This window comes from Cetorhinus maximus, chromosome 9 (genome assembly GCF_964194155.1).
Source record: "Cetorhinus maximus chromosome 9, sCetMax3.hap1.1, whole genome shotgun sequence".
In the NCBI taxonomy this organism is placed as follows: domain Eukaryota; kingdom Metazoa; phylum Chordata; class Chondrichthyes; order Lamniformes; family Cetorhinidae; genus Cetorhinus; species Cetorhinus maximus.
In genome coordinates, this window is record NC_135887.1 from 70403560 (window position 1) to 70424667 (window position 21108).

Consider the following 21108-nt stretch of genomic DNA (forward strand, 5'->3'; position numbering starts at 1 on the left):
GGGTGAAACAAAGTCCAGTGTAGCACAGAAGGTAACATCTATAAGTATTTTTGGTGGATATGGCATAATGTTAATGCAATGTGAACTGCAGCACCAAAAGCAGAGAAACGCTCACTGCAGCTGCAAGGCTACCTAAATGTCTTAGATCCTCCTCATCTCTGGGATCATACAAAAACTATCGAGAGAGTGGGGTCAGCACACAACCTTTCTCCACTATAATCAAATTCCTTAGTTTAGGTTTAGCTGTAAAGCCTGACCTTTGACATTACAGCCAAGCCCTACAGCAATGAGAAGTGGGCGAAATGACACGAGCAGTCACACAGGTCGTGGTCCTCAACCTGCTGCGTAGGCAGTCCTTAGATGATGGTCGGTCGCTAAATGTACCTGAAAGCTGCAACAGCATTAGCATCAGCATCAGGCAGCATGATGTAATGATCCAACTGTTCTATGTAGAGATGCACAGCTGGCTGTTTTTCATCTGGGGGGTCGATAAAAGGAGGCCCCAACAAAGCCTGCTCCTTCAACTTGGATGTGCAGGCCATGTCTTCCACATGGATAATTATAGAATGCCCAAACAGATCTTCAATGGGGAATCTGCTTCAGGGAAAACAATATCAAGATGGTCAGTACAAACAACATAAGGACAACCGAAAAAAAGGATCTTACAAACTTCTGCATTGCGGACCACCTGTCTTGGGAAAACATTGCAGCCGTCTGATCCATGCACAAGCAAGCACTGAAATTTAGTCCAGACCATCAATGCCAAATTTGCAACATCTGATGTGCCCAGAGGAATGCCACAGGTGACATACCTGCAAAAATTCCCCCAAGCCCAACAATGACAATATGAGTTGCCAGTTCTGCAAATGTCCATGCCAATCCTGCATCAGACTCCTGTCATCACATGACGCTCAGGAGAAAATGAAATCATTTACAGCTTGGACATACTTGAATAACGAGGAGTCTACCATGATATACAACAAAGCACACCATCACAAACCTGGAGACTCCCTCAGGTGTGTACTGCATAGATCTCCCTGAGTGATCTTAGCAGTGAAAGCTCTGTTTTAGAAAGCTAATGACTTTCTCCATATTGTTGCCTGTGGTTCCATGACTTTAGTTGAATGCCCACTGACCTCATGTGGTGGGATGGCGGAATGGATCATGAGCCAAGTGTGGAGGGGTATCCCTCCAAAGATGATGGGAATTGTTATCTGCCACAGAATGAAAGCACATGAGTATAGCTGGGAAATCAAGCTTTAGTTAATTCATTCCAAAATCAGTATCTCAGAAGCCTTTCTTTATAGACACTTTTGAAAAACAAAATCAATAAATTAAACTAAAAATCCAAGTGTGGGGAGGGAGCTTTGACCACCCCTGGTGGGACACTGTAACTAAAACAAAAATATGAAAGGAAACTTACAAAATTAAATCAAAATGTCATTAGTCTTTCTTTATATGTGCTCAAGGTACTTATTCAATCAGTGCCCTTCACCTATATATCTTTAACCTTGATAATACAATTAACACACCATTAACAGGCTGCACCGAGATGAATTTCTTGGTGTGGCCACAAACCAACAGCACATTGACTAAGTTATAGCCCTTATGGTTGCAGCATCGCTTCTCATTACTTGGGGGATATGCAGAGCAATGTGTATGTAGTTGATGGAACCAACCATCATCAGGAATCCTGCTACCCTGAAGAATCCATTGCGTTCTCATCCATGTGCCACTTGCCTTCTGTGCCGTGCCTCTATCATTTCCTGAATACTAAGAGGAGATGACATAAATACTGTGGGTTATGGAGATGGGTGACCAGGTAGGGCAAAAAAATTCAGCTGCCTGGCTGTCAAAAGAGATAGTAAAATGAAGCAGGAAAAAGGGGGGAGATGACAGATTGTTAATACATATGAGAACCAAGCTGAATATAGAAAGTTCATTGGAGGGGTGAGAAAGAAAATAAGAAAGGCAAACAAAGGATATGAGGAAAGATTGACAGTTAGCATAAAAGGCAATCAAAAAGTAATCTATAAGCATACAAATAGTAAAGAGGTAATAAGAGAAGAGGTGGAACTGATTCAGAACCAAAAAGGGGATCTACACATGGATGAAGAGGGTATGACAGAGGTGCTAAATGAATACTTTGCATCTATATTTACCAAGGCAGAAGATGCTTCCAAAATTATAGTGAAGAAGGAGGTAGTTGAAATACTGGGTCAGCTAAAAATTGAAAAAGAGGAGGCATTAGAACAGGTTCCCAAAGTTGCTAAGTCACCAGAACCAGACAGGATGCATCCGAGAATGCTGAGGGAAGTAAGGGTGACAATTGCCAAGGTGCTGGCCATAATACTGCAATCACCCTTAAATATAGAGGTGGGGTGGGCATTGCCAGAGGATTGGAGCATTGCAAATGTTACACTCTTGTTCAAAAAATGAAGCAAGGATAAGCACAGCAACCACAGGCCAGTCAGTTTTACTTCGGAGGTGGGAAAGTCTTCGGAAATGATAATCCAGGACAAAGTTATGTCAAATAAATCAAAGCAAAATACTGCGGATGCTGGAAATCTGAAGCAAAAACAAAAAAAGCTGGAAAAACTCAGCAGGTCTGACAGCATCTGTGGAGAGGAACACAGTTAACGTTTCAAGCCCGTATGACTCTTCATCAAAACTGTTCTGTTGAAGAGTCATACGGACTCGAAACGTTAACTGTGTTCCTCTCCACAGATGCTGTCAGACCTGCTGAGTTTTTCCAGCTATTTTTCTTTTTGTTACGAAGTTGTGTCACTTGGACAAATGTGGATTAATTAAGCAAAGTTAAAACCAAATCATGTTTAACTGATGTGCTTGAGCATTTTGATGAGTTAACCGAAAAGGTTGATGAGGGCAATGGTGTTGATCTGGTCATTTAGACTTCCAAGTGGCCTTTGATAAAATGCCACATGATAGGCTTGCCAACAAAGTTGAAACCCGTGCACCAGGAAGGAAATGGCAATATGGATATAAAGTTGGCTGAGTGATAGGAAACAGAGAGTAGTGGTTAACTATTGTCTTTTGGACTAGAGCAAGGGTTACATTGGGGTTCTCAAGGCATAAGTATTAGGACTGCAGGTCATGGGGTCACATTGAGTTGATACCAGTGTAACCATTTTGGAGCTCAGCCTCTTAACATCCCACAGCTGATAACACATTCAATGGCATGAAGGATCCCTCACCAGCACTATTTAAAGGGATCATCTGGTTAGAGGTTAATTGCTGAATTATTTCTTCTGGCTGTTGCTAAAACTCTACGGGCAGAAATTTCCCCCGTCGGGTGGTGTTGTGCGGGGCGGGCGGGCAGGAATGAGCGCAAACCCAATCAGTGCCCCCAATCAAGTGCATGCTGCCATTTTACATGTGTGGGCCAATTAAAGCCCGCCCAGCATGCCACATACCCGGAAGCGCTGTGCGCTCCCTGTGCAGTGGGTGGGGGGATTCCCTGAGTTGGGGCCTGCGCTCTTTCGCGCATGCGTGTGAAAGAGCGAGCACAGAAATCTCCGAGCCTCAGGGAGATTAGTTTAAGTTCTGAAAAATGTAATAAAGGTAAAAAAAAATTTTAAGGACATGTCCCCTTATGTGAAACTGTCACATGAGCTGGGATATGTCCATTAATTTTTTCAAAGAATTTTATATAATTAATAAACCCTTCATGAAGCCTCATCCCGCCCGTGGATGAGGTTTCATGAAAAATGTGAAGGCCGCCTGGGCTCTTCGCCAGCCCTCTAGCCTTAAGGTTGGACGGGCAGCATTCTTAACAGCCTTAATTATTTTGTTAATGGCCTTAATAGGCCTTTGACAGTTTGGCGGGTGCGCAGCCCTGCGTCGGCTGCGCGCCCATCGAACTGACAATCTAAATGACACACGGTGACGTCGGGCCACTCGCCCAACATCACCGCGCATCGGAAAGTGGACCCCGCCCCTGCTCGCCGATGGGAAAATTCCTCCCTATATATTTTGAGTGCGTTCTGTGCTTTCTAAAAGATTTCATAGTCTATCGGGTGTGGTCTGGCTACAGCTGAAATATTTTTTGGTGGCTTAAAGGCTTGTGCATAAACCAGTTATTTCCAGGCATGAGTGGGCTGGTGGAGCTTTCTCTTGGCATTAAGCATGACTGGGGGAATGAGCAGAGGTCAGGCGGAGCAGGACATACTGCTGGAAGAAAGAGGAAGAGGGGAGTGTAGAGAAGGGCTGTCAGCAGGAGGTCTTATCTGCAGAGGGTCTTTAGAGAGCAGATCTTTTTTGTTTATTCTTTCACGGGATGTGGGCTAGGCCAGGATTTTTATTGCCCATCCCTAATTGCCCTTGAGAAGGTAATGGTGAGCTGCCTTTTTGAATCACTATAGTCCATGATGTGTAGGTACACCCACAGTGCTGTTAGGAAGGGTGTTCCAGGATTTTGACCCAGCGACAGTGAAGGACTAATGGTATAGTTCCAAGTCAGGATCTGTTGGAGAATTGCTTGCTAGAGAAATGATAGCAGCAATCTGAGCTTCCATGGCATTGAGCAGAGATTGCATGACAGCAAGTTGCACTTACATGACAGCAATCTGAGTTTCCATTGCAGCACCCAGGTAGTGGCCCAGATTTTCATGGAGAGGCTCTCCATCATGGCAAAAATAGTGAAACTGCCTGAAAATCCTAAATTGCGCCCTGAACATTGCATTTCCTATTTTCACAGGGGTAGGATTGGAGTTGGGCTGGGGTTCACGCATGCGCATTTACAGAGACAGCTGGACGTTTAGCTCATTAGCTGCCTCGACTGAAGTGGGATTTTGGTAGGCCAGGAAAAACCCAAAGTGTGCAGATTGGACCAAGGAAGAGCTAGTCTGAACTTGTTAGATTTGTTTGGGTAGATTGGTGGATTTGTTTGAAGAGATAAAGTACCCCTTTGAATAGGGTCCTGGCACACCTTTGGGAGAGGTAAGGCTCCCTTTGAGGTAGGTAGCACCTTTTTATGCAAGAATGTGTGAAATGTGTCAGTAAATGTGATGCAAAATGCCCGGATGATGTGTCTATGAAGATGAAATAACTGCCTGTGGATGCAAGCTTTGAGATGTAGGTGTGAGACTTTGAAACAGGTGCTAGTATGTGTGAATGCGGTAAAGCATATGAATGCTAGGTATGAATCCTGATTGATAGAGATTGGAGATTGGGTTGTTGGGGATGTAATGAATTGAGCTGTGGATGAGGCTAGATACGGCATTTGAAGCAACACTAACTGACTTTGACAACTATGTGAACTCATTAAACTTCTTCCTGCATTGCACCTGGGACCTTGGGGCTACAGCCTGGCATTGTCATCCAGCACTATCACTTGCCAGTGCTTTCTATGCACATGTCTGAAGGGCTTCTGCCCCTGCTGAGGGTACAGGATGTTTCCACTACTTTCACCAAGATCTCTAGCACAGCACCTGAATGACTTGATGCACATAATCCCCCGTGGTCGGTCTTTATTGACTCTCCCAGAGCACTATATTCAGAAACATCTCAACACCATCAGTAGCCACAATGCACCTCATCTTTAAGAGGTGCAGCCTGGCTTTAAGTAGTGCTAGCTACTGCTGATATTAAGCCCCCTGTTGATGTCTGCAACTAATGGAAAATGTTGGGAGCCTCACTTCATTGAAAAAAAATAGAAATGTTCCCATATTTAAGGTTTTATTGCAAAGTACTGCTGTGGCATGTCATTCAGACTGTTTGTGAGTCATAGTACCTGCTTATGTTTAATAACTTTGAAAGCCATTTTTAGATTGTTTACGTAGGGGGTTCCTTTGTTATTATGCAGAAAATGAAAGTACCAACCTGACAAAGATGCATCCAAGAATCCTGAGGGAAATTGGTGTAAGACATAAGTGAGGCTGTAGAAATATTGACTCACAATACACAGCTAATATAATCTGAGTTAAATACCTATGCCATGATTAGTTAAAAATAAAAACAGTAATTTGTGGCCAAATAGACATATGTCATGTATTGTGAATTATCATGAATTCCTGGATGATTGCTGCTGCTCCACTGTATTAGCCTGGCAAAAAGCTGAGCTCACTGTCAACCTCCCCATGAGTTTCAACAAACTTCTGCATTTGTGCTGTTAAATTCAACTTGTCAGGCTGGAGCTGGTTTTTAACAACATAAGGACGATTTAATGACAAAATTTGTGTTGCTTCAAGGCGATGCAACTTCTAAAGTCCCGAAAGAGAGCAATTGAAATTGTGGACTTTTACTCCCACTTGTAGTAAATTGGTTCCGCAATTGAGGCCCTTCACTTTTTAAATTTAACATTGGGTTGAATTGTCCCAGAAATCGGCAAAGTTGATATCAAGTTGGGAAATTGGCTTGTGACCCATGAACGGCAATGGCAGCTTTTTCCATCGTATCGTGCACCACTTAGTGTTAAAAAAACAGTGTAAAAAAAGAGAGGCGTGGGTTTTAGGCCAGGTCACTGGTGGGGCAGCCTCTGATTCACCCACCTCGCTGTCACCTCAGGCCCTCAGTAAGCTGGGCGCCATATTTAAAGGCCACCCCTGCACAGAGCTTGCTCTTCAAGGAATAGGAAGCTGCTGCGACTGATGACTTCGAAAGGGAGGAAACAAGCTGCCCCCAAATTTAGTGACGCCTCCCTCGAGCACCCACTGGACACAGTGGAGTCCCGCTGTGAAGCCCTCTACCCCCGCTCTGGGCAAAGACCAGCAAACAAGGTCACCAATCTGGCTTGGGAGGTGGTGGCAGCAGTGGTCAGTGCCAATGCCCTGCAAAAAAAAACAGCCAGCCGTGCCGCAAGAGGATGAATGGTCTCCTCCGTTCTGCCAGGGTAAGTCACTCTCCTCATCACTCTCAACTCACACACTCACAAGCCCATCACACATCCACAGGGCCCTCACTCACTGCCTGTTCAAGGGACACCACCATTCACTCTTTCACACACACGGTCATTGTCCTCATCCCGTCCATGGGACTGCTCATCACCCACACATGCCAGGCATCCTTGTCATCTGGCCTGACAGGCACCCTGCTTACACTCTCCATCTGTCTTCATGCAGGACAAGCTGGCACACAACAAAAGGGAGAGGCCGCAGACCGGTAGAGGAATACCCGACAGCAATGTCCTCACGGATTTTGAAAATACAGCCATCTAGCTGGCCGATGACAATGTGGACCATTCCTTTGCTGATGGTGAGGTTGGCAGTGCTCAACCAAGTGAGGATCCAGCAGTGTAACATCCATCAGATAACCATGCTGTGAGTGATGTGTCCTCTTTCACAGGCCACTGCCATGCACTAATTATCACCCATTGCTTTTGTAGGCACATCTGGGAAACAGCTGAGTAGGTCCATGAGTCACACCCTCAACTCCAGCCCCGAGAACACCGCAGGAGAGAAATCCACAGACACCAAACTAGAAGATCTGTCCCAGCTCTCACCCACACCCTCCACTAGCGAGGAGACACACACCTCAGTGGGACCTCATTCTAAAGTAGCTTTGGGGTCACAATCTGGTGAGCACATCGCACTGTCTGATCCACAGCAGGCAGCAGCAGGGACCTCACAGGTGACCTACAGCATGCTGTGTAACATTATAAATTCTTCCATTTGTGGGGCATACCCTTTTGTACAGTGCCTGTGCCCTTAATGTCAACAATATCACCTTTCTTGTCGATACGAAAATAAGTAGAAAGAGGAACAGGCCCATGTTTCCGGCTGGCAGGCCAAAAGGCTAAGAGGCCTTTACGTTTTTTTAGGAAAACTCATCCACGAGCGGGATGAAGTTTCCTAAAGCTTTTACAAATTAAATAAGAAGTTTCTTTGAAAAATAAAAATATGTTCCATCTCATGTTTCATTAAATTTTTTATGTTTTCATTCATTTTTTTGAAAAGCGCTTCAATCTCCCTGAGGCAGCTCCGTGCCACAGGGAGATTGAAGAGCTCTTTCACATGCATGCACGAAAGAGCGCTGGGCCCGACACTCCCTCCTCCCCCCACCTACACAGGTAGCACTCAGCGCTACCACTCGCGAACCATGCTGGGTGGGCCTTAGTTGGCCCGCCCATGTGAAATCACGGTGTCGAGCCGATCGCGAGCGGCAGTCGGCCCCGTGACCACCCCCACCTGCTCCCGCCAAGCCCACCCGACCAAAGTAAAATCCTGGTCTAAGACTTTGCGGTTTACTTGGACCATGGGGGTTGACATTTCAATGTCAACTTAAACATAATGTAAGGGACTAGGAGCACACCCCTCCATCAGTGTTCGATGGCCACCTTTCCCAAGAGGATCCTCAGGCTCACCAGTTGCCCAATGGTTCTGCAGCACCACAACATTCATTCGAGTTTGAAGTGTGCATGCGAGGGGTTAACAGTAGAGGAGCAATCATTGGCTCTGTGAGGAATTGGTGCTGCTTGAGTGGGCACAATTGCTTGACTAGTCTGACTCCAAGCATGTCAATTGAGCTCAAGCTAAATGCTCTCAGCTGCGGAAGAGTTCTCACCTTTGACATGTTTTGCCATTTGCCCGGCTGTTTTCTTCTTCCCTTCCTTGCCCCCACCCCTCTCCCCCCCCAACTCCTGCCCTGGCATGTGTTTGTGTTCAAACTTCAGTCTGTGCTGCCATGACCCCCCAGCACTGTCGAGCTTGCCCTGAGGTTTCCTTCTCCCCCTTCCCCCTTTGCACTGTCGCCCTCACCCCAGCACCACAAGCCAGCCACAAAGAAGCCACTGTGGAGACTTGCCTGTGACCCCCTCTGCTTCCTTGGATTGTGATCATCGCAAGGGCTGCACAAAGTTTTGTGCACTCACCTCCGAGGTCCTCTCAAGTTCAGATTTCCAGGTGCACATCTTTTAAAGGCCGTTGTAAATCACACCGACATTGGGCTTTAAATTTGATGGGGGTGGGTGGTGGTGATTCCGGCTTGTGGCCACAATAATCAGATGCAAATACATTCAAATTACGTTCTTGACATTCGATGGTGGGAAACAAAGCCTGCCATTGATAGGGGGAGGGGACAATTGCTTCCTGGATTCACATCGCCAAGAAACACGCCTAGGGCTTCTTGCGAGATTCTCCAATCTCGCCACCAAATACGCCAGTCACGATCGGGCATGGAAAATCCCGGCCATTGTTTTCTCCCTTACTTTTCCTTTCGTCTCTTTCTCACTCTCTTAATTTATTCTTTCCTTTCATCTTTCTGCATCAAATTTGTTTCCAATTCACCCTATTTCTTTTTCAATCCTTCCTCTATTTCAATAGAAATTATTTTTGGTTTGAAAGGGGAAATTACAGAATTGTCAGAGGTGTCAAAAATCAAACATGCCCATACCCTATTGAAGACTGTATTATTCAGTCTGAGTGATGTATTTCATTAACTTTGTCTTTTGTTTTTACGATAAGTCATACAAAAGTGATTTATAGCTTTAATTTAACTTTGGAATAAATGGAACTGAGTAAAGTGGTGATTGGACACTGACACCTGAACCTTTTAAATTGGCAGTTAAATCAGCCGACAGATAAGGTTAAGTCCCTATGGTTCCATGTAAAAGGCTGTCATCTTGATCCAGTTCCTAATGGCTTTTCTGTAAACAAGTACTCCTATTTTGTAAGTGGACAAACTCATTTTATATAACAATGTAATGTTTAATAAAATCAAGCACAACTTAATACAAAGAATATTGGAAGGAGTTACCTACAGGAAAATGGTCTCATTAAATCATGCTCTGTAATTGCAATATTCAGTTCAATGAAGGTTAATGTGTCGACCAGGAGCCCTGTCTCAGCCTTTCAAATTTCATTTTCATTTTAACTGGGTAATATATGCACTGACACTTTGAATTTGTGCTTCCCCTTGAAGAATGTTAGTTTTATGAACTCCTTGTATTTTTTCCCCCCAATTTGTGCAGTTTCTCAAATCTATGGGTGTGAGAGCTGTTCCATTTCTAGCTCTGGTTGTTAGATCCTTGCAACCAGAACATTCTTACTTCTAACAGGGATAAACTATGGATGACCTTCTCTGAAACAAAAACAGAATTACCTGGAAAAACTCAGCAGGTCTGGCAGCATCGGTGGAGAAGAAAACAGTTGACGTTTCGAGTCCTCATGACCCTTCGGCAGAACTGAAGTATAGTTAGGAGAGAGGTGAAATATAAGCTGGTCTAAGGTGGGGGGCGGGTGGAGAGAGAAGCTGAGGGTGGGGTGGTTGTGGGGACAAGCAAGCAGTGATAGGAGCAGATAATCAAAAGATGTCACAGATAAAAGGATCAAAGAGGTGTTGAAGGTGGTGATATTATCTAAGAAAAGTGCTAATTAAGAATGGATGGCAGGATACTCAAGGTACAGCTCTAGTGGGGGTGGGGTGGAAAGACTGACAAAGTATTAGTTGTAGATTTAAAAATAATGGAAATAGGTGGGAAAAGAAGAATCTATATAAATTATTGAAAAAAAAAGGGAGGGGGAAGAAACGGGGTGGGGAAGGGGTGAGGGAGTTTAAGATCTAAAGTTGTTGAATTCAATATTCAGCCCGGAAGGCTGTAAAGTGCCTAGTCGGAAGATGAGGTGCTGTTCCTCCAGTTTGCGTTGGGCTTCACTGGAACAATGCAGCAAGCCAAGGACAGACATGTGGGCAAGAGAGCAGGGTGGAGTGTTAAAATGGCAAGCGACAGGGAGGTTTGGGTCTTTCTTGCGGACAGACCGCAGGTGCTCTGCAAAGCGGTCGCCCAGTTTGCCCTTCTTTGTCTGGCTGTCATATTAACTTATAATAAACTATATCTATTTTTCAAATTGTCATTTCTAAACCTTTCCTCTCCTAAAAGTGTTGGTTTTTTGCAGGGGTGTAATTCCACAGGTGCCAGTCATTCTTCAATAGCTCACTTAAGAAATTGTTATCTACGTGTGAGGCTTAGTAGTGAGTTTTGGCACACTATTCAACTGTTCCGCTGAATCATAACCGAGCCCGATCTTGTTCTCTCCAGGCGACCACTCTAACTGTTTCCATGGTGTGGAGGTTTGCTGGATAATGGAAAGTAGAAGCCTTGGTTGCTTATCTCTTCCCTACTTTAAGGGTTCTGAGGCCTATTTTAATACCTTAATGCGATCCCAGCTGGGACTACCTAAGCACAGTCCAGTGATCAAATTTTGGACCTTTAGGCTATCATTAGTCTCAAAACAAACTTGTCAACTCTTATAATGTCAGGAAGAATATTGTGTATTGTTTCCTCAGTGTGTGGCAAAGTGCACTAACTCTGCATCTCATATTTTTTAGCAAATTTGTAACCATAGCCATGGACAACAATACTATTGCATTTCTGCTGCTGAGAACACTTTCTACTTTCTGTTCAAATTCAGAAGATTTTGTTTAAACCTTGGCTACACAAACATTTAGTCTGCAGCAGTTACTGTGAACAGCTCAATCCTATACTCCTTGACCAGTACTATAAAGTTCAAGCAGTACTTTATGAGAACAGGATTCTCAAGAGCCCTGCCTGGCTGGCATCACAGAATGATGCTAATTGTTTTTTAACCAAGTTCCTGTGTAAATTATTAATTGGCCTGATGCTGGTTAAGACACCAAGTCGTGACTGAAATTAACCACCCTGGGTGAGGGAGATTCCCAAACCCATATTAATCAGCTGGATGGAAAATTCATGAGCTCAAAGGCTCTAATGTGTTAAATGTTTAACACATCCGATATTGATGAATAAGGGAGCACATTGAAAAAAAACACCAAATGTGTCTCCGTAGAAATCTAACCTGCTTTGCAGTATCATATGCTAATAACTAGTAAAGCTATTGTTATGGCAAGCCAGCTATTTGAAGAAAACAAAAACAAGGCAGCTGAAGGAAATCCACAGATGCTTTGAGAATTAGTGCTGCCAGTGATATGAACAGGGAGAGATTTTTTTAATCAAAGGGTTGTTGTTATAATGGCCTGGATTTTGCAGTCAGTGGTGGCATTCGCTGCTGACCTCACTGAGAAATACGAACACTAGGTGGAATTTTTCAGTTGGCAGGTGGGCTTGGCGGGAGCGGGCGGGGGCGGCTGCAGAGCCGATCGCCGCCTGTGAAGGGGCGGGCGGTGGGAGGCCAATGTCCGCTGGGTCCAATGGCGACCTGGCAGCCTGTTCAAAAACAGCACAGGCAGCCGTCCTAAGGTGGCCACTGATTTCGGTTAGTAGCTACATGATAGAGAACGTCCTCGGAGGGCAGGTCGGTGGGGCAGTTGGCCCCGAGGTTCTCGGATGAGTGCCTCACTGCCCTCCTCGAGGAGGTGGCAACACGCTGCGAGATCCTGGTCCCAAGAGACGGGAGGAGGATGCCCCCCCATAACAAAATGTGCCTGGGAGGAGGTGGTAGAACGGGTCAGCACCCACGATGTGGTGAGACGCACATGGCTGCAGTGCCGCAAGTGGTTTAATGGCCTCCTGCGATCAGGAAGAGTGAGTACTGGGTTGGCATGGGTCACGTAGCACAGCAGTTAGGTTGCCCCTCACCCCCCCATCTCAGAATTTTGTTTTTGTATTCATTCATTCACAGGATGGGCTTCGCTGGCTGGGCCAGCATTTATTGCCCATCCCTAGTTGTCCGTGAGAAGCTGGTGCTGAGCTGCCTTCTGGAACCGCTGCATGTGGTGTAGGTACACCCACAGTGCTGTTCGGGGGCGAGTTCCGGGATTTTGACCCAGCGACAGTGAAGGAACAGCGAAACATTTCCAAGTCAGGTGCTGGGTGACTTGGAGGGGAACTTCCAGATGGCAGTGTTCCCATCTATCTGCTGCCCTTGTCCTTCTAGGTGGTAGTGGTTGTGGGTTTGGAAGGTCTTAGTGTGAGTGGCAAATGTCATGGAGGCAGCATCTGGGCAAGGGGGTGAGCCCTGGCTACTTGGCACGAGTGTATTGTGGCTCCAGGTTCACAAATCAGATGAACCCTAAAGGTTTTCCACAGATGGGGTGGCCAGGCTGCAATGGCAATGCGGGTACAAGGTGGACTAATCAATGCTCCTCTCTCCTTTCAGGAGAAGACAGCACACAATAAAGCTGAGAGGCTGCGGACTGGCAGAGGGCAGCCCCACCTTCGCATCATCACCAGATACGAGCAGGAGGCACTGGAGCTGGAGAGGCGCCATGCGCCCAGGTCAACCAGCCGCGGTGAGGTTGGGGTGACACTGGAAGGTAAGAGTGCTGTGCACTGAGGTCACAATGTCTGTCCCCTCAGGAGGTGGCTCATGACGCCTCTTCGCCATCCAAGAACAGAGGCTGAGCAGCGGTACAATGGGAGCCAAGGCACCACAACGGCTGTGGTGGAGCCATCGGTCTTCTCAAGATGCGCTTCCGATGCCTGAACCGCTCAGGGGACGCACTCCAGTACCCCCCACTTATGTGTCACTGATAGTGGTTGCATTCTGCGCTCTCCACAATCTTGCTCTGGAAAGGGGGGGGACGCAGTGGACGATGAAGACGTAGACACAGTGGCTGTGGATGCACACGATGAGTCCAGCAGTGAGTCTGAGGATGAGCACGCACAGGGAAATGTTGAGGGGGTAGACGCTGACTCGGGCATACTGCAGGGAGGCAGGGACACCCAGGAGGCTTTAATCTAATGAACCTTCAGCTAGCACACCACATATGGACCTCCAGGACAAGCCTGGGCTGCAGGCTCCATACCCGATACCTAAGTGCAAAATCTGCCTGGTTAGGAACATTAACCAAGGTCCTTTTTAATAAAACTGAATATCTCACAAATCATTCATAACATTATTGGAAACCATCCACCTGCAGAAGAAAAGAGGCACCTTCAACCATGGTTACAAGTCTGAATTTAATATTACAAGCAAAGGAACTTAAGAAAACAAAATGACAAAGGTGTTAAAAATTACACCAACTCATAAAGACCTCATTGCGGGCCAACACAAAAGCACCAGTGATAAACCCATGGTGTGCCTAAGGTGCCTTATGTTTACGTTTCCGGGTGCTACGTCTTGGTGCTGCCCCCTCGCTGGGAGTGGCATCTGAGACAGCCTGCTCACTCTGCTGTCCTGTTGGCCTCGATGACCTTGGTGGTTGTCCTCTGGCCCATGGAGCCTGTGCTGGCTCCGCCTGGAAGGGAGCTGCCAGTTCCACAGCTGGTATCCTCCCAGTTGTCGCAGCCTCACCGGATGCAATGGTCACAGGCAGAGGGGCGGCCCTCATCCGGAGCGCCCTGAGAGGAGCCCGCAGAGACGACAGGCAGCTGCTGCACCGACATGAGGTTGCTTCGGACCTCCCTGCTCACCATGGATGGATGGGCACCAAACTGGGAAACATGGTGTCCAGACTATCTCCCACACTGGCACTAACCAGCTGAGGTCAATGCCAATGTGAGGGCTTGCTGGTCAGAGCACATCCCCAAGAAGCCCTGATTGGCCTCCTGGAGGAGCCTCTCCATGAGACTCGCAACTCTCTCCATGGAGGACACATGGCGCTCGGACATGGGGCCCAATGCTTCAGCGATAGTCCGCGTAGACTCCTCCACCACGGAGACCAAGCCAAGCATAGCCTCATGTATCTCCCCCAGATGCTCCCGCACACCCGGCCGCATTTCCTGCACCTGCTGAGTCGCGGACGACTCCAGAGGCACATCATCAGGCACCGACTGAGCATGTGCATGGCCCCCTGCAATCCTCCGACTGATGGCGCCATGGGCACACTCTGTCTCTGCCAGTTCCTCCAGCGACTGTGAAGTGCCTTTGCCACTGTGCCCCGGGACACTAGCTGATGTTCTAATTCCCACCAAGGTGCTAGTATCTGCGCTGGCGCCTGCCTGGCAGACATGGTGTGATGCCGGTGAGTTCGTGACTTCAGGGCCCTCAGGTGTGAGAGGGGGCCTCTGCTGCTCCTCCTCCCAGCCCTGCTCCGCTGGTGCTGCAAGGAAGAACAAGGACAGTGGATCAGTTAACGTGGAGACAACGTCAATGTGCATCCCTGTCCCCCAGATCATTATGCGCTCATCCTTCCGTAAGCAATGGTTAAGCCATGTTGCAAAATTAAATCAATTAACGTTCAGCATTGCTCTCCTGTTGGGAGAACAATGGTGACCTCACTGCTGGGCTAACATACCTGCCCATGGCGCCCCAGCCTCATCGGCGCCGGTGCACCTGGGTCCATGGCGTCTCTCCAAATCTAGGGCCCGAAGCGGCTGAGAATCGCCAACTGTGCCGGCCCTCCGCCAGTCCTCACCCATTCGGTGGCATTATATGCATTCTTCTCCTGAACAGGAGAGAAGAGCATTGATTAGTGCTACTTGTACCTGGACTCTCTTCGCGGATGACCCACCCCAACCAGAGTGGGACATTGCAGGGCTCCAGTGTCTTCTCACCCTGCTGCTGCTGAACACTTACACAAAGATGCTAGGCCTGTCCCCCCACCCTGTTTGCCAAATGCTGCCTACATCACATTAGGCACCACACGGTCTAACCTTCCATAGCAAGGAGGCACAAGCACGTGGAGTGCAGAGGACAGCAGATGGATCAGTGCCACGCCACCTTGAAGCTTCCCTCCCAGCATTTCACCACCCTGACTTTGACATGTCCTGCAGTTCCAGCACACTGCCTAGGTGCAGCTCCTCCAGGTTGCCCCCAAAACAGTCATGTGGGTCTCAGTGTACCACATGCTGCGGGTGCAGAACCCATTTCTTCACCACCCTCTCAGGCTGACCTTGGCATGGGCAATATCTGCTGGCCCACCCAGCGAAGGACACATGCCGTCAATGATTCAATGCAGTCACTTGGGGACAGGAGGCGTGCCAGGGAGGAAAGCCTACCTGCTGGGTTAAGTGACCTATGCCAACATGGTACTCACCCTTCCTGAACACAACAGGTAATTGAAGCGCTTGCGGCACTGGATCCATGTGCACCGCACCACGTCGCGGGAGCTCACCACCTCCACCACCTCCTCCCAGGCACGTTTGGTCATGTGGGGGGACCTCGAGGAGGGCAGCAACGCAATCATTGGAAAAACGAGGGGCACAGTGCCCTCCTGCCCTACACTCCTGTCTGGCCTGCTCGCCAGCAGCACTCTGAGGAGCCCTTCCACTGGCCATAATTCACAGCCTTTGAAAGGCTGCAGCAGCTTTTGTAAACAGGCCGCCAGGTTGCCATTGGACACGGCAGCCATTGCAGTCCCTCGGGAGCCACGATTCACGCTGGGCGGGTTTTAATTGGCTCACCCGTGTAAAATGGTGGCATGGATCCGATCGCGGGTGGCAATCAGGTCTTTGCCCACCCATGCCCGCTCACGCTCTGCCCGCCCGACAGGCAGAAAATTCTGCCCCATGAAGCCATTGTCATAAAATCCCACCTGGTTCGCTGATGTCTTTTAGGGAAGGAAATCTGCCCTACATGTGACTCTGAAATGGCCCAGCAAGTCACTCAGTTCTCAAGGACAATTAAGGATGGGTAATAAATGCTGGTCCAGCCAATAATGCCCACATCTCATGAATGAATAAAAAAATTATTTCCAAATTCACTTGTAACCTTATCTCTTAATGGCGATTGGATCTGAATCATTTACCTCTATTTGTGCCATTAGTTCATCCATCTTATTGCAGATGCTTCATGCATTCAGATAAAGAGCTTTTAATTTCATACTTATACTTCTATTACCTGCAATGACCTTATTCATTGATGCATAATTTTTCTTGAACTCTCCATCCCTTACTGTCCCATTCTGCTTGTCTTTACCCACATTGGTATACTGCTCCAATGCCTTGGCCTTTCTCTTTGGATTTCTAAACCTCCCTTTGCTCGAACCCCACCTCCCCGGCCCCTCTCCTGTTAGTTTAAAGCCCTAGCGATATGATTGGCCAGGACGCTGGTCCCAGCCCGGTTCAAGTGTAGCCCATCCCAATGGAATAGCTCACTCTTCCCTGACTGCTGATGCCAGTGCCGTATGAATCAAAATCGCTTCTTCCCACACCACTCTTTGAGCCACATGGTTAATTCTCTAATTTGTTTAACCCTTTGCCAATTGGCGTGTGGCTTAGGCAACATTCCAAATATTATTATCTTTGATGTTCTGCATCTTAATTTGGACCCTAATTCATCAAATTCTCTTAGCAGAACATCATTGATGGTTCAACCTATGTTGTTGATTATCACATAGACCAGATAACTGGATTCTCTGCCTCCTGCTCCAAGTTCCTCTCCAGCCATGAGGAGATGTCCTTAACCCTGGCACCGTCAAAGCAACCTTCAGAGTTCCCAGTCACGGCTGCAGGGAACAATCTATTCCCAGAATATACTGTTTCCTATCACTACCACATTCCTCTTCACTCCACCCACTTGAATGGCATCCTTCACTGTGGTTCTATGGTCAGTTCACTCATCCACATTGCAGTCCATTTCCTCATCCACACAGTTAACAAGCACCTCAAACCTGTTGGACAAAGTCAGGGGCTGAGGCTCCTCCATCATTACATGCTGGGTCCCCTAATCTGCCTGACATCCAATCACATCCTTCCTTCCCTGACCATTGACCAGCTCTAACATTCAGCCTTGCCTAAGGGGTTTGACTGCCTCCTGGAACAAAGTGTTCAGGTAACTCTCCCCCTCCCTGATGCATCACAGTGTGGCCTCCCAATCAATGGTTCTGAGCTGAAGCTGCTGACACTGCAGTATGCTGCAGTAAGAGTCATTGACCTACCACATATACTCGTATAGACGTCAAATGGCATAGACCAATTTTTAGGCCAAAAGTATTTTACATGGGTAATTTTTTTGAGGGATTAACATGTGTGCTTGATTTGAGCCGCATGAAATGGGCAAGGTGATCTTTAATGGCTGGGGAGCTGAGGTATCGACAAATGAAACATTTTTTAACATATTATAAAAGAGAGCTGAGGTTTGTTAAATAAAATTTTCAAATCTGGTCCTCTGCTCAATATTGTTAACCAATGTTACAAAGTTTGTAAGATTATTGTGTTTTGGGACCTTCTCTTTAATTTAGGGTAAAATGGAGGAATAAAGTGAGTCATGTGGCCTGTTTTGAATTTTGCCCGAAAACAAGCTTGGGTTACTTGGCTGTTAAAGATTATTGGGGATGCAGGTTGTCTTATTGGGAAAAAATGCCAAGATATTCACACTGACTTGAGCAGCTGTGCTGAAGGTGGATAGACTGTTAGTCTCCAAGTCTTACAGGGAGGTATTGGGTTGGAATGTCAGGTTTTGTAAACAGTTGTACTTTAATCTATCTACTTGACTCCAGGATAGAATGGAGTTTGTGGTCTAGAGGCTAGCTATTTAGCGTTTCTACCTGGATACAAGGCCCATGCGATTCATGTTGCCATGGAGATGGGCTTTGAGAGAAGAAGAGTCCATAACAAGCCATTGGGTGGAATTTTCCGCTCTGGAGACTAAGTGTGGTAGCGGGTGGAAATAGCGGCGAGTTTCCGACTGATCAGTGGGTCAAGAAATTGCGCCTCATCTTCTGTTTGGAAGCTCACTAATTATGCATTGGCAGTAGCTCTCCAAAACACATGGTGGGGCAGCCAATGATTCATCAACCCCGTCGTAACCTAATGAGTTGAAGGTCCTGGCACCATTTATAAATGCTAGCTGAACACATACATTACTCTCTGCAGCCCAGCTGTGTGGATGACCTAGGCTGAGATGGCTCTAAGGAAAAAGAAGGCAGTACCACTGTTCAACAATGAATCTCTTGAGGCCCTTATTCATGGTGTGTGCCAGCATCGGGATGTCCTTTACCTGAGGGATGGTTCCTGGAGGTCCACCAAGCTCATCTTGCTGGCCTGGGATGTGGCTGTGAGGGAGGTCAGCTCCATAGGTACCTGCCTGAGAAATGCTATCCAGTGGAGGAAGAGGATGAATGATCTCATCTGCACTTCCAGGCTAAGTGAACCTTCAGCTCACTCCAGTCTCACACTCTCAAAATGGCATTATTTGCTCAGAGCATCACTTAGCTCAGGGGCATCACACATTATTAGCAAGGGAGATATCAGCATTGAGAGACTATTCACCATAATCTCATCTATCATGCTGCACAAACAGCATCTTCAGCCTTACTGTGAAGCCCACACAACAGGAATGCATGCTTCCCAACCTCTGCTCCACCCCTTCTCATCACGTTCCTTCATTTTATCTTCATGTAGTCCAAGCTTGCCCACAACAAGAGGGAGAGATCCCAGAATGAAGGAGGGAAGGTAGACATTCAGGATCTCTCCAAGTTTGAGGAGGAGGCTACCGAGTTGGTGGCTGAGGACGGAGATTGCTCCTGTGGGGGAGCCTCTCCCAGCCAGCCAGTATGGATAAGCCCCCCATGAGTTCATAACATCTTGACATTCACAGTGAGTGAAATGCAATGTTGTATTCAGCCTGTTCATGAACTAAATCTAGTTTCTCTCTCTTACAGGCAGCAGCAGGTCCAGACAGACTAGCACAGCCAACATAAGTCCAGCCCTTAACCCACCTCAGAGTAGGTGCTGAGGAGCTATTTGAAAAAGATCCTTTACAGCGTTCACCTGCACCCTCCACCAGCACAGAGACACACATCCCTGTGGGTCATAGATCTAGATTAGGCTCAGGGTCACATTCTGGGGAACACCTCACTGACACGCCTCTGCAGCATGTGGACACAGCGACAGCCCAGGTCTCTGGCACTCAAAGGAGTGCCGGAGAACAGCCACCCGCAGACACCGAGTCAGGTGATGAGCTTCTGCCAGTGGCCATCGTTAACATGCTGGAGATGCAACAACAGGCAGCGGAACATCAGGCAGAGTTGCGAGAGGCAGTCAACAGACTAGAATGAAGGATGGAGGAGTCCAACTACCTTCTGTCTGACATCATGGCTGCGACATGTGAGCACTTGAAAGTCACCATGGGAAGGATGGTGGCCATCTTGGAGACCCTGGTCTAGTAGGTTCTGCTGGATTTGCGCTCAGACCTTCACTCCATCACTATAGACATTGGTGGGATCCATCAGTAGCTAGTTGAGAAGGGGTGGGACACCTTGACCCCCCCTCTGGGTGCCCCTTCCCCTCAAAGAGTCAGGCAAAGGCCCTCGGGCACCCACAGGGAGGAGGACCTGCAGCTGGACACCCTGGGGCCATCCAATCAGGTGACTCTGCAAGTGTTCAGCTGACCCCAATCCCCTCTACCTGTGACCCCATCACTTCCAGCTCCACAGGCCGAGGATGGTGCACCTGCCTCACAGAGGGGGATCCCGAAAGCAGGCCAGGGCCCTGATGGCATGGGGCCTCCAGAGGACGCCCGCCAAAGTCATCCCAGACGACAGGGCATAGCAGTCAGCAGGCTACCTCTGCTCCTGCCCCTGCTGCGGATGTCAGGGATCCACCAAGATGTAGCGGTAGGGTTAGAAAGATTAAGGAACCTTGATATAACTTTTGGGTCACAGGTATTCACTCACTGTATATATTATGCATCTTTGTAAACACAGTTGCTGTTCATGACAATGATCATGAATTTGAATCGTTATTTGAATGCGTTGTGCATATGTATCTATTTGGCCTCTTACTGCGAGGGTGACCCAAGTTTCCACTCAACGATCACCTCCCTTTCTGAGCCTCACATTCATGTGATGTCTAGCTGATTCATTTTATTTACTTGCCTCTTGTCTAATATCAGGGAAATGTATCAACCTCTATTGAAAGTGACTGCGAATTGCGTTAGGAAGTGACATTGATTAAAAGATATCATGGAGTTATGTGTGCTAAATTACATTGCAGAGTTACCACTCATGTTGTCTCATCATCAAATAGCTTTCTTCATTGTTTGTGCCAAAGTGCAAGACCTGAAGCCAGGTTGGTCTCTCCAGACATGTGCACATCTTTGTGGCAGCACAAAGTGTCTCATTCAGGAGGCCACGACTGTATCAAGTCCACTTGATGCAGGCTTTGCGCTGGTGAGCTGCCTTTCACTTCACAAAGCGGCTACGTCCAAAGACCAGGGCCTGGTGAAACATGAGGGTTGGAGGTCCAAGGCCCAATGCTGACCTTGCTCTCGATGTTAGTGGTTGTAAAGGCCTTTCAGGTCACTGGCATGCCACTAAGGGACAGGAGAAATGTGCTAGGGTACCCTTGCC